The sequence below is a fragment of the Somniosus microcephalus genome, chromosome 5 (genome assembly GCF_052327205.1).
Source record: "Somniosus microcephalus isolate GS21.2 chromosome 5, FLI_Smic_1.0, whole genome shotgun sequence".
NCBI classification, from domain to species: Eukaryota; Metazoa; Chordata; class Chondrichthyes; order Squaliformes; family Somniosidae; genus Somniosus; species Somniosus microcephalus.
The window spans coordinates 250,479,336-250,492,665 of NC_140991.1; the positions used below are offsets into that span (position 1 = coordinate 250,479,336).

At 48.4% G+C, this 13,330-nt stretch overlaps 1 long non-coding RNA gene across 3 annotated transcripts; it reads left to right on the forward strand.

The window, feature by feature from the left end:
* The first annotated feature begins 751 nt into the window (after nt 1–751).
* LOC147117646 (uncharacterized) lies at nt 752–12,031 on the forward strand. Of its 3 annotated transcripts, none has more exons than XR_015078493.1 (4): nt 752–1,599; nt 3,965–4,070; nt 5,011–5,138; nt 5,265–12,031. It is a non-coding gene; the product is annotated as an uncharacterized LOC147117646 (long non-coding RNA). The 3 variants fall into 3 exon arrangements; XR_015078494.1 differs by lacking the exon at nt 752–1,599 and adding an exon at nt 3,612–3,880; XR_015078495.1 differs by lacking the exon at nt 3,965–4,070 and having other exon boundaries at nt 754–1,599.
* The last annotated feature ends 1,299 nt before the right edge of the window (nt 12,032–13,330 follow it).

A 13,330-nucleotide genomic window follows, 5' to 3' on the forward strand; every position in this document is an offset into this window, starting at 1 on the left:
ACCATTGTTTGTTCTCTAGTTTACATTAAACTTCGTTTTATTATCGGACTGACTCGACCTCAGTACCAGTTAGGGATCTGTCGATTCCTACAACCTCAACTCCATCTTCCTGCACTATCCCCATATCCCTTAATTCCCCAAAATTTATCAACCTCTGACTTGAATATACTCAATGACTGAGCATCCACAGCTCTCTGGGGTAGAGAATTCCAAAGATTTACAACCCTTTGAGTGAAGACATTTCTCATCTCAGTACTAAATGGCCGACCCCTTATTCTGAGGCTATGACCCATGTTCTAGATTCCCCAGCCAGGGGAAACATTTTCTCAGCATTAACCCTGTCAAGCCCTTTAAGAGTTTTATATATTTCAATTAGATCACCTCTCATTCTTCTAAACGCTAGAGAATATAAGCCCAGTCTATTCAATTTCTCCTTATAGGGCATACCCCTCATCCCAGGAACCAGTCTGCTCAACCTTCATTGCACTCCCTCTAAGGCAAGTATGTCTTTTCTTAGGTAAGGAGACCAGAACTGCTGTCATTTTTAATGTTGCTCTAGTTAAGCTTCTCCAATAACTCAGTTGGTGAACACATAGCCTGGTGTGGCGTTGAGTTGTACAAGCCAGGTTTGACCCTGTGTTGGTTTAGTTGAAATCAGCTGGGGCGGTCGTGGGGACATCATAATTGCTCTTTTCCCAGGCTGGGGATCTGAATCACGGATTCCAGTGGGAAAGTTCCTGTATGTGTATTCTGAGTGGTAAATTATTGCCACAACTGGGAACTTCTAGATTTTTACACACGAGAACTTTTGTTTGTTTTGACTCGTGTAGGAAGCTGACGTGTTATCTGGAAACTTCTGAATTATTTACACCCGCTGTGTAAAAATCTCAAGAAAACCACCCAAACAAATCTACACATAGTTTTTGCACAGACTTTCTCCTCGAATCACAGGGTAAAGTGAAAGTTAAAAAAATCCAAACTTGAACGTATTGTTCGAACAAATTATTCCAGCTATCTGTTTGGAAACAGCAATTTAATTTGTTGCAAGATTTTGAAAAAGCATAGATTTGGGAAACACGCGACCCGTTTCCTGGCAGCTGTTTTTTTTAGCAGGACAGTTCTCGAGTCACATTTACAAGTATTTCTCCCCTCCTCTTGTTGATTATGAATTACGGAAGGTCTCCGCCATCGCCAGCTTATTGCTTCCGGATCGAAAGATTTTGCAGGGGGCTCGGAGTTCACAAGGCAGAGTTATTCGTCTCGACTATTGGCTGTTGCACTTGAGAGGATTCCGTTCCGCCTTCCTCATTGCAAATATATTTTAAAAAAATCACAAGACACGCAACACGTCAATGAGTTGAGAGCCCGAGCCAAGCCTCGAAGGCAAAGTGCGCAACTTGGTAACGGGCTTGCAAGGAGCCGTGCGGGATTTTAGAGCACGGAGCCGGACTTTGCACGGTGCATTTTGCCGGTGGTGTGTGCTGTTACTCGCGGGGGGAGGTGCTCGGTCCCTGGGAGAGATGGGAAAGCCCAGTGTGTGCGCGAAGGACACAACGTGACCTGACAGCGAGGAACCTCCGGGATATCCGTCACTCCCAGGTATGTGCAGAGGGGCCCGTCCAAGGGGGGACCAGGCTCGGCCTATCGGCGGGCGCTGGGTGGATTTTTCCCTCCCCTCGGGTGGGCGGCCTGGTGCTCGCGGCACTGTCGCTGCTCGGGGCTCCCCCTGCGTCACCCCGCGCGGGGAGGCGTGGCGGGAGCTCCTCTGACGTCATGGGGCAGCCTGGCAGCGGCTTCAGCTCGGGCTCCGAGACAAGAGGAGGTGAGCAAGCAGGCACCCCGGCAACGGGAGCCCGGCAACCGGGCCCACGTATCCCCCTCCCCCCTCCTGTGTGATCTCCCTCCCCCCTCCTGTGTGATCCCCCTCCCCCCTCCTGTGTGATCCCCCTCCCCCCTCCTGTGTGATCCCCCTCCCCCCTCCTGTGTGATCCCCCCTCCCCCCTCCTGTGTGATCCCCCCTCCCCCCTCCTGTGTGATCCCCCCCTCCCCCCTCCTGTGTGATCCCCCCTCCCCCCTCCTGTGTGATCCCCCCTCCCCCCTCCTGTGTGATCCCCCCTCCTGTGTGATCCCCCCTCCCCCCTCCTGTGTGATCCCCCCTCCCCCCTCCTGTGTGATCCCCCCTCCCCCCTCCTGTGTGATCCCCCCTCCCCCCTCCTGTGTGATCCCCCCTCCCCCCTCCTGTGTGATCCCCCCTCCCCCCTCCTGTGTGATCCCCCCTCCCCCCTCCTGTGTGATCCCCCCCTCCCCCCTCCTGTGTGATCCCCCCTCCCCCCTCCTGTGTGATCCCCCCTCCCCCCTCCTGTGTGATCCCCCCCTCCCCCCTCCTGTGTGATCCCCCCTCCCCCCTCCTGTGTGATCCCCCCTCCCCCCTCCTGTGTGATCCCCCCTCCCCCCTCCTGTGTGATCCCCCCCTCCCCCCTCCTGTGTGATCCCCCCTCCCCCCTCCTGTGTGATTCCCCCTCCCCCTTCCAGTGTGATTCCCCCTCCCCCCCTCCAGTGTGATTCCCCCTCCCCCTTCCAGTGTGATTCCCCCTCCCCCTTCCAGTGTGATTCCCCCTCCCCCTTCCAGTGTGATTCCCCCTCCCCCCTCCAGTGTGATTCCCCCTCCCCCCTCCAGTGTGATTCCCCCTCCCCCTTCCAGTGTGATTCCCCCTCCCCCTTCCAGTGTGATTCCCCCTCCCCCTTCCAGTGTGATTCCCCCTCCCCCCCTCCAGTGTGATTCCCCCTCCCCCCCTCCAGTGTGATTCCCCCTCCCCCCTCCAGTGTGATTCCCCCTCCCCCCCTCCAGTGTGATTCCCCCTCCCCCCTCCAGTGTGATTCCCCCTCCCCCCCTCCAGTGTGATTCCCCCTCCCCCCCTCCAGTGTGATTCCCCCTCCCCCCCTCCAGTGTGATTCCCCCTCCCCCCCTCCAGTGTGATTCCCCCTCCCCCCCTCCAGTGTGATTCCCCCTCCCCCCCTCCAGTGTGATTCCCCCTCCCCCCCTCCAGTGTGATTCCCCCTCCCCCCTTCCAGTGTGATTCCCCCTCCCCCTTCCAGTGTGATTCCCCCTCCCCCCCTCAGTGTGATTTCCCCTCCCCCCTCCAGTGTGATTCCCCCTCTCCCCCTCCCCCCCTCCAGTGTGATTCCCCCTCCCCCCCCAGTGTGATTCCCCCTCCCCCCCCTCCAGTGTGATTCCCCCTCCCCCCCCTCCAGTGTGATTCCCCCTCCCCCCCTCCAGTGTGATTCCCCCTCCCCCCCCTCCAGTGTGATTCCCCCTCCCCCCCTCCAGTGTGATTCCCCCTCCCCCCCTCCAGTGTGATTCCCCCTCCCCCCCCCTCCAGTGTGATTCCCCCTCCCCCCCCTCCAGTGTGATTCCCCCTCCCCCCCCCTCCAGTGTGATTCCCCCTCCCCCCCCCCCCTCCAGTGTGATTCCCCCTTCCCCCTCCTGTGTGACCTCCGCCTCCCCTTTTGTGTGATCCCCCTTCTGTGTGATTTGCCCCTTCCCCTTCTTTCACCGGGATCTACCCCGCCTTTGTAATCTGGCGTTCCCCCCCCCCCCCCCCGATCTGCTCCTCTGCTATCTGTTTTGTCTATACTTCCCCTGTTATTCCCATTTTGCTTTGTAGCTTATTCCCTCCACTCTGTCCTCCCATGTAATCTTCTCCCTCCTCCATTCTTGTCTTAACCCTATCAACTAATTTCTGCTGCCACTTTCTGCCTTCCCCTACTTTACCATCCCCCCTCTTTACCATTCCCCTCTTTATGTAGACACAGCCAAAACTTGCTTCGGGAGAGTTCCTCATTTTGTAAGATTGGGAATACTTGCTCCTCCAGTTCTGCAGTGAGTTTCCCTACTAAAGAGGCAGTCGTAACAATCAGGAATTTTTTGCACTATTTCTTTCTGATCCTCATCCCTTTTATTTAGTATCCATAGGACCTTTGACTGTGCTGTGGAGGCTCGGATAGCTCTGCCAGTTAATAGCCTTCCTAACCTTATTGGAGGACCACAGGCAACAGCGGTTTCAGGCCAGGTATTGAAGTACATGTGGTGAGAGTTCGAGATTGGGGAGAGAAAGATGGAGGGTTGAGGAAAAATGTGGGGAGGAAATAGGTGGCACGCAGATTGACAGAGATGCATGCCCTGTTGAGTCCACTTCATTTTTAAAATTGAAACCATCAGTGATCCTTGAGTGTTTACTTTTATGCCTCTCAGAAGAAAATATTCCAACAAAGATTATTTCATCTTGTGGTTCATTTTGCTCCTCTATATGTAAGAGCTGGAGTCCAAATTGAAATTTGGAATCCAAGCTTTATTTTTTTAATGATATCTCTTTAATCTGATCACCCTACACAGTTTATTGGCTGAGAGCACTGGACAGGTAGTCAGATCGAAGAGCTCTACCAATGTTGTCCTTGATCTACCTGCTAGGAAATCTATGGGCTTTGAGTAATATGCCCATTGGTTTTTATTAAAAAAATATACTTTCCTTTCCCAAAGTGCTTCATGTTCAACAAATTACTTTTGAAGTGTAGTCACTATTATCCTGTGAAGAAACTCTGTCTTTGCTTAATAGCTTGATATGGTGAATCTGGAAAATGATTTGTTTTTGGGTCACATCGTGGGACGCGTAATAGAGGAACTGGCAGTATTGAATATTCATGAGTGGATTTGGGAGTGGGAGGAGGAAGGAAAACATAATTTTTTATGTGTAATTTTGTACTAATGTAGGAAGGCTCTGAGATTCCTAAAGTTTTAGCTTTCTAACACTACAAGCTCTTTTTCCAGTCTTTTTTCTAAGTTTTACTCTTGAGTTAGTCCAGGCTGCATTCTCTTTTAGTAATTGTAGGAAGGGGTCACTATTGCCCTCTTCCTAAAAAAAAAAGACAGCAATTTTACACTTTGTACCTCACTAAATAGATAGCATTATGGGGGGTGGCATGCTCATTTTATGTAATGTTTTTATCTTTCAGTTGTTTTGATGGTGTTTGGTCAGTGCCCGGCGGCCTCTCCGCCATCTCTATCTCTTTTTTCCCCTCTTCACTTTGGTGAGGCTGGAACATGCCACGTCGGAAACAGGTTAATCCCAAACCTCTGAGAGGTGAGAATTACCAAGAATTTAATAAATCTTAAATGTGTAATTATTGGTCTGATTTCTTATGTTCAATACACTTACGGCATTACTGAGATGTTCAACTTGTTGAATCTAGTCCTGTTGTGTTTCTAGGCTTTCAGCTATCGTTTAAAACAAAAAGTCCAGGTGTTTTATAACCGACCTTGGCATTGCGATCAATCTTTGGAAACTTAAAGTGCCACTGCACTTGTCATATCTTGAAGGAACTGAAATATGTTGATCCACCATCTAGAGACTTCTTACTGTAATCACAATGGGGACACTTCCTGTCTTCTATATCATTGAAATTAAGATCTTTAAAAATGTACTTGGCATTGCGAAGTATCAACGTCATACCGATACTGCAGTTATAATGTAAATGATGCCAGAATTCCAGGGTTCAGGTCCGACCTGGTACCAGAATGAAGCTCCATGCACCATAACGGATCACCACCTAGCCCACCTTGAATAGGAATTGCTCAAATGCTTTCCTTCCATTAAAATGTGGTCTCTTAAATCCTGTATGTCTTGCACTGTTTTAATGTCGTGTTTACTCTCCCTAACCCCCACGGTGTAAGTCTCGCACATGCAGTGACCCCCAAAGTTGTAAATGTGCCATATTTACTGAGACTGGCCACTAGGAAGATCTGGCAAAAAATCTTGCTGAATCCGAAAAGGTGTACTGTGGGTTTTCGCTGGGTGTGTGAGACCCACCATTTGGAAGCCGGCGCAGGCTTTTGTATTATAAAAGCTTTGGATCAATCACCTGGTTCCATTCTTATCTATCCAGCCGTAGCCAGCGGATCACCTGCAATGGCGTCTCTTCCCACTCCCGCACTGTTACCTCTGGTGTCCCCCAAGGATCTGTCCTTGGCCCCCTCCTATTCCTCCTCTAAATGCTGCCCCTCGGTGACATCATCTGAAAACACAGCGTCAGTATCCACATGTATGCTGACGACATTCAGCTCTACCTCACCCCCACCTCTCTCGACCCCCTCCTCTGTCTCTGAATTGTCTGACATCCAGCATTGGATGAGCAGAAATTTCCTCCAACTAAATATTGGGAAGATCAAAGCCATTGTCTCCGGTCCTCACCAATGTCCTCCCTAATTTTTTTTTTTTGGGTGTGCAGCCCCTTTCTGAGCGGCCCATTCACAGTTTTGCACATGTGCGAAACTGAACATTGAAAAAGCCAGTCCCGGGTTGCGCTGGACTAGCAAACAGCTGCGTGACTGCGCAACTTAAGGGAATATTGATCCCACCACAAACTCTGTTCTGAGCCACCAACTCCATCTCCTTCTCTGGCAACTGTCTGAGGCTGAACCAGACTGTTTGCATCCTTGGTGTCATATTTGATCCCGCCTATTTCCATCTCCGTAATATGGCCTGACTCCACTTCATCTGCTGCTGAAACCCTCATCCATGCCTTTGTTACCTCTAGACTTGAGTATTCCAATGCACTCCTGGTCGGCCTCCCATGTTTTACCCTCCGTAAACTTGAGGTCATCCAAAACTCTGCTGCTCGTGTCTTAACTCGCACCAAGTCCTGTTCACCCATCACCCCTGTGCTCACTGACCTACATTGGCTCCTGGTTAAGCAACGTCTCGATTTTTAAAATTTTCCTCCTTGTTTTCAAATCCCTCCATGGCCTTCCTATCTCTGTAATCTCCTCCAGCCCTACAACCCACTGAGATATCTGCACTCCTCCAATCCTGGCCTCTTTTAGCATCCCCAATTTTAATCGCTTCACCATTGGCGGCCGTGCCTTAAACTGCCAAGGCCCTAAGCTCTGGAATTCCCTCCCTAAATCTTTCCATCTCTACTACTTTTTCCTCCTTTTAAAATATTCCTTGAAACCTACCTCTTTGATCAAGCTTTTGTTCATTGCCCATATATCTCCTTATGTGGCTTGGTGCCAAATTTCATTTGATAACGCCCCTGGAAGCGCCTTGGATGTTTTACTATATTAAAGGCTCTATATAAATACACGTTGTATTGGTGCATCACGCCCATGCAGTGCAGCATGCTGAAGCTGCCTGCACCAATAATCGATCTGCAGTGTAAAGTTAAATGGTCTTCAAAGTGTGACAAGTTCAGTAATTAAGCAAACCTGTTTCATTTGTAATAAGCACACACTGCGATGGCATAAATTGCATTAAAAACAGTCATTGTGTCCATTGTACATCAGGTTTTATGATGAGAATGATGCATTGTTTTTCCATCTCATTTCCCTCCCCAACCAAGTGTGTTTGTTAATCAAGTCTTTACAAAGACTGCATCCCTTTAAAGTGGTCATACTGTTTTGGGACCTTCTCTCTATTGACTCTCTTCCCTATGCATAAAAGAAAACAAATCTTTGTAACTACCTTATCAATGCATACTTAAGTTAAAGCTAACTTGCTTGTTTTTGTGGTTGCTTCAAAGAGCCATTTGTGTTGAACAGATTTATTAAATATTAACAGAATGCTGTGTGATCTAAAAAATATATAGTTGTTTTGTGTATGGCAGTAATGTGGAACATGTGGCTTGGTTAAAGACTGTTAGGAAGGTTCCATTACTGACTTGTGGGGTGTCTCCTGGTAAACTGGAAGAGGTTCTGTTTTGTACCCTGCAGGGGTCAGTAAATTGTTTTTTCCACAGCACTTTGGTTATATTTCAGCCTTGTGCAAGGGGTTAAAGCAAGGTGTTGTGAAAGCTTGATCTAAAACACTAAGGGGGAAAAATTGGCTCTTGCCCCCTTTGGGGCGCTAACTTTGCCAGGGTACTATTTTAGCGCCCCGCATCCGAAATTGAATGATAGCTACTGGACGCGCTCCGCCTCCCTCTTGGGATGCTCTGGTTCAATATCGCGGCGCAATGTGCTGCATCGCCATACGTAGTGCCGCGGTACTGCAGGCCTCCCTCCCCTGCCTTGCGCCGCACGAACCGGGGCCCTGCTGGGCTGCCAGGGAGCGGGTTGCCGGCAAAAGAGCCCGGCACTCGAGAAGTGCCGCGCTGACGAATCATGGCCAGCCCCTCCCATTTAAATAGGAGGGCAGGGGGGCAGGTGCTGGCAGGCGGTCCACAAAAAAATTGGCCGCCCGGCACCTCCCTTTTAAATATTGCCTCGCTGGCCGCAAGTACGCCCTCCGACCTGTTGGACATAGCGCCCGACGGTACGTCAGGGAGTGCGACCCAAGTTTGCGCCCAGGGCGCTGCCGCTAACCTCCCGTTGAATTTCGCGGGAGGCGTTAGCGGCGCTGCGCCTGGGCACTAGTTGCTATTCGCCCCGTAAGCACCCCCTTGTGGCGCTAACGGGAGGCACCAAGCAACTGAATTTTGTCCCCTAAAGGTACACATGAAATGTTTGGAATTTTGGAACACTGAACTGTTCAAATGATGTGAAGTTCAGGATTTCACATCAGAAAGATACTACCTGGCCTTCTGAAGTGATATTATATGGTCCTGTATCAAAGGTCTCCACTTTTAAAAAGAGCTGTTAATCTGCTGAAAAAATGAACCAGTAAGAAAAGTAAATGAGTTTGAGTGGAATATCGGGGGGAGGGTGTAGGGGAAGGAAAATCACTTTTCAAAAAGTGGCGTAATTTGCGCCGGAATTGCCGATCGCACCAAAAGCAGAAACTACCCCACTATATTTGGCCTGTAATCTTTTGCTTTTCCTCCATTCTGTGGCTTTACTGTTGATACGGGAGTGGGCCTTTGGCGTAGCGGTAGCATCCCCGCCGCTGGGCCAGAAGGCGTAGGGTTTCGAACCCCGCTCCAGACAGTCCCAGCATGTGGAGTCGGAGTTCCGGCTCTAAATTCTGGGTTGACATCCAGCGGGATACTTGCGTCCGTGGGTGTGGGTGGCTCCCCCCCCCCCTCGTATGGGTTGTGGGAGCCCATAAAACCCTCCCGCCATAGGACTAACCACCCTAATGGCTGGTATGTAGATGGTTACGGTCACGGAAGGAGCGTTAACGCAGCCAGAAATCCTTCCACCACTTCATACAGTTCCCCAAAGGGAACAGTGTGAAGACACGTATGACGACGACTGTCGATACAAAGTGGTTTTGGTTTTGCTTTGGTGCTAACCTTGTTGAGTATGAATCACGTGTCAAGGCCTTAGCTGACTCTGATGCAGCGTGAGACCTCCACTTCCAGGGATTCCCGCTCCACTTTGGTCCGGTGTCTGGTTGGGCACTACTGCAGTGTCCGTTTGAAACCAAACCACTTTAGACTGATACTGCGGTTATAATATAAAGCCACCATTAATCTTACTTTTTCTATTTCACTTATTATTTTTCCTGTTTTTAAAAATGCTTTCACCACAATGTAGGCTGTCACCTTCATTTAGTGCTGAGGGAGTGTTGCTTTGTTGTAATTGCTTTCTTAAAAGGAGATCTTGTCTGCCTGTTTAAATGTATGTAAAAGATTCCATGACACTATTTGAAGATCATCAGGGACTCCTCGTGGTGTCCTGGCTAACATTTGTTCCAACACCACCAGAACAGATTGACTGATCATTCATCTCATTTGCTGTTTTTGCTGTCAAATTTTGTTTGATAATGCTCCTGTGAAGCGCCTTGGGACGTTTTACCATGTTAAAGGCGCTATAGAAATACAATGTTGTGGTTGTTTATAATTACCATATTTGCCTATATAGCAATTTTTTCTACACTTCTAAAAAGTTCACTGGATGTGAAGTGCTTTTTGACATCCTGAGGATCTGATAAGGCGCTATGTAAATGGAAGTTCTTCTATCTTTAACTGACCTTGGCTATTACTGTTGCAAAAAGCTATGAAGTTGCAATTGCCACCATCTTTATTTTAATGGTAGGCAAACCCTGTGGCTTATTTTTCCTTCAAGCATATGTAGAGTCTTACTCACCCTCACTGTAGGCTTGGGAAATAACTGGGAACTAAGGTGCCAGCAAGAACAAATGGAAAGGCTTCAGTTTATTAGATATTGAGCTGTATTGCATAAACAGTTGGGTAGAAATTTGGTATCGCACCGTTTGGGGGCGGTAACTTTCCAAAGCTTCGAAACTTGGTGCCAGGCGCTAATGGTTCCCAGCTTTTAGAAAATTTGCTTTTGTGCTCCAGTGAGGAATCAAGCACTCCACTTCATTCCTGGAGCATAACAGGCAGCAGGCGTGGCGGAAGTTGTGCAGCGCTGCACAATGGGCCGTGCAGCGCTGCTGCGTTGGAAGACTCCTTCCCTCCCTTAAAGGGAAGGGCCATCGCTGCAGGCTCTGCGAGGAAAAAACTTAACTGGTCCCCGACGGCAACCGTGATCCGGCCCGATCAGCCCAATGCACTGCAGCAGAGTGCCGGGCTGATAGATGGCTGGCGATGAAACAAAAAAAAACCGCTAAGAGCATTTCAGATTTTGTTTTTTAGCCTACCTTGGCCACCTCGCCTTTAAGTATCGTCCCCGAAGCGCCCGACCTCCCGATCAACGCCTCCTGCAGCTGGCGGTGTCATGGCCTGGCGATGCTGCAGGGGGCGGAAATTCATTTTGTGTCTGGTGAATTCCGCAGGCGGCAGTAACATCGACGCGCCCGGTCGGTAAGTCCGTAGCGCCCCATTATCGTCCCTCGGAAGCGCTACGGGAGGTGCTAAGGCACTGAATTTCTTTCCCTTGGAGTCAATGCTGGTGATGGAGAGATGGAGTTGGATATCAGGTGGAGTTGGGTGCCACTAGTGTATATGCACCTACAGAAAATGTCGCCATGTCGATCAATAAGAGAGGACCACGAACGGCGCTGTGGGATACACCAGTGGTGACTACCTGGGCATGGGAAGAGAAGCCATTTGAGGAGATTTCAAGAGTAATTCAAGTGGTGAGAGTGTGGAACTCGCTACCACATGGAGTGCTTGAGGCAAATAGCATAGATGCATTTAAGGGGAAGCTAGACAAGTACATGAGGGAGAAAGGAATATAAGGACATGGTGATAGAGTGAGATGAAGTAAAGTGGGAGAAGGCTCATGTGGAGTATAAACACAGAATCACAGAAACCCCACAGTGCAGATAGAGGCCATTTCGGCCCATCGAGCCTGCACTGACACATATCCCACCCGATCCCTGTAACCCCTACACCAACACATATCCCACCCTATCCCCGTAACCCCACATATTTAATCCCCCTAACACTAAGGGTCAATTTATCATAGCCAATCAACCTAACCCGCACATCTTTGGACTGTGGGAGGAAACCGGAGCACCCGGAGGAAACCCACGCAAACACGGGGAGAATGTGCAAATTCCACACAGACAGTCGCCCGAGGCCGGATTTGAACCCGGGTCCCTGGCACTGTGAGGCAACAGTGCTAACCACTATGCCACCGTGCTGCTGGCATAAATAGACCTATAGGACGAATGGCCTGTTTCTGTGCTGTAAATTCTAAGTAATACGGATGGATCTCTTGTTCAGCTTTGGAAACTATTTACATAAAAGCTAATTTCACAGTAGAGTTTGAAAGAATTTTAATGTGTGTGTCTGTGTATATATTTCACACGTAATATATAGTAGACAAATGGTGTAATATTGATTTATATTGTATAAGTTTTTTTTTTAGTTTAATAAAGAGTCATGTAAAGATGTGTAGCTCTCAGGTGAGCCCATATGTGGGCTTTATCTTCTATATGCTTGCAGAATACCCTGTAATAATTCACACTCTGGAAGCCAGTCCTGTTTTGTTTGGCATTATAAAGTGTTTTTTATTTTGATCTTAAGTTGGATTCCAAGACTCCGGGAGCTGGTTCTGGGCATTTATGCTGTTAAATTTATTTTCTATAGTCTGATGGAAGACTAGGGTGGTTTTGGAGAATTCTTTGCTGCTTTACGCTGGCCCCTTCTCTGTGCCAGTGAAATAAAATGTTGATACTTTAGTTGGTATGGAAGTTTTAATACTGTATTTTCTCCTCCTTCTGTTAGATCTAACAATATATCTTGGTTCAATCATGCTTGTTGTTCTGCTGTCCCTTGTAAAAATTCTGCCTATTGCATCGGGGTATCTTCATAAAAATTCTGCTGATTACATCTGGCATCTTGATCTGTCCTAAACATCCCAAGCCAACTTTATCTTCGCTCATAACCTGTGTAAATCCATGAATAAAATGGCCAAATGCAACATTTTTGACAAGTGTCAACTGCTGTCTTCCTGCCCCTGCAGCAGTTGCCCTTTCTGTTTCCTTACAAAAGCTGTCCTTTGGAAATTTTTGTTGGCTAAAAGAGAAAGTTGACCTTTTTAACTCACTCTTGAAGATTTCGGTGAAGAATCACATTATTCTGACCAACATCAAGCTTTATTTCTGTCTGAAACTTTTTGGACTTTTAGGATCACTGATCCTTGTGGTATTCTTCCCATAATCCTCTGTGTGCCTCTAACCAGGACCACTGGCCTGTCCTGAGTTTAAGCCTGTCCTACTCCCATGTAATTTACTTGTGCTGATCCCAAAGATGATATCTCTTGTCCTTCTAACTACCACCTTATTGCCCTTGCATCAATGCCTTCTACAATTATGGAAGCTGCTGTAAACTCTCTAATTATGCATCACTCTGAAGCCTCTGGCCTAGTCCACGATCACCAGTATAGATTTTGACATGGCTGTTCCATTACACACCTCTGGAACTCTGCTGTTTAACACTCTGGTGAATCATCTGTCATTAGCTTGGACATGTCCCAACACTATGCATTTCCAAAAGAAGTTTTCCTCATATGATTTACAAGATGAAAAGTGCACCGAGGTTAGAATCATAGAGTTATACAGCACAGAAAGAGGCCCTTCGGCCCATCGTGTCCGTGCCGGCCATCAAGCCCTGTCTATTCTAATCCCATTTTCCAGCACTTGGTCCGTAGCCTTGTATGCTGTGGCATTTCAAGTGCTGATCTAAATGTTTCTTGAATGTTGTGAGGGTTCCTGCCTCTACCACCCTTTCAGGCAGTGAGTTCCAGATTCCAACCACCCTCTAAACCTCCTGCCCCTTACCTTGAAACTATGCCCCCTGGTTATTGACCCCTCTACTAAGGGGAAAAGTTCCTGTCTATCTACCCTGTCTATGCCCCTCATAATTTTGTACACCTCAATCAGGTCCCCCCTCAGTCTTCTCTGCTCTAAGGAAAACAACCCCAGCCTGTCCAGTCTCTTCATAGCTGAAGCGCTCCAGCCCAGGTAACATCCTGGTGAATCTC